This window comes from Neomonachus schauinslandi, chromosome 7, assembly GCF_002201575.2.
Source record: "Neomonachus schauinslandi chromosome 7, ASM220157v2, whole genome shotgun sequence".
NCBI classification, from domain to species: domain Eukaryota; kingdom Metazoa; phylum Chordata; class Mammalia; order Carnivora; family Phocidae; genus Neomonachus; species Neomonachus schauinslandi.
In genome coordinates, this window is record NC_058409.1 from 32857513 (window position 1) to 32858115 (window position 603).

The window sequence follows — 603 nt, forward strand, 5'->3', positions numbered from 1 at the left end:
TTTCTTGAACATATACTATGTACCAGGTACTGTTCTAAGTGCTTTACATACATTATTCTAATTAATCCTCAGAGAAGTTCTGTGGGGTAGGCATTGCTTTTCCCTTTCCTTCCTTCCTTCCTTCCTTCCTTCCGTCCTTCCTTCCTTCCTTCCTTCCTCCCTCCCTCCTTCCCTCCCTCCCTTCCCCCCTCCCTCCCTCCCTCCCTTCCTTCTCTCTTTCTTTGTTTCTTTGTTTCTTTCTTTCTATCTTTCTTTCGGCTGAGAGATAAATGAATAGAATAATATTTTCTATGTAATCATCTACCCTAGCCTGGTCATGTCCCAAAGTTTAATTAATTGAATAAGGAGGCTGCCCTGAACTGAACTCAAGGCATTGCTTTTTTTATCCCCAGTTTGCAGTGAAGGACACCAAGGCTTGGAGAGTTTAAACAGTTTGTCTAAGGTCACGCAGATAAATCAATGTTAGAGCCGAGATCTGAACGTAGCATTTTCTAACTGCAGAGTCCATGATTTTAACTGCCAAAGAAATACGGGAAAGAGACAAAAGGGCCTTTAGATAACTGATCCTTAGCTTCTCTATTCTGTTCACTCCCCAAGCCCTCC

The 603-nt window shown here is 42.5% G+C and overlaps 1 non-coding gene across 1 annotated transcript; it reads right to left on the bottom strand.

Annotated features, from left to right (window-relative positions):
• Nucleotides 1–249: 249 nt before the first annotated feature.
• Nucleotides 250–376, bottom strand: LOC123325428. The gene has a single exon (XR_006540432.1). It is a non-coding gene; the product is annotated as a small nucleolar RNA SNORA36 family (small nucleolar RNA).
• Nucleotides 377–603: the final 227 nt, after the last annotated feature.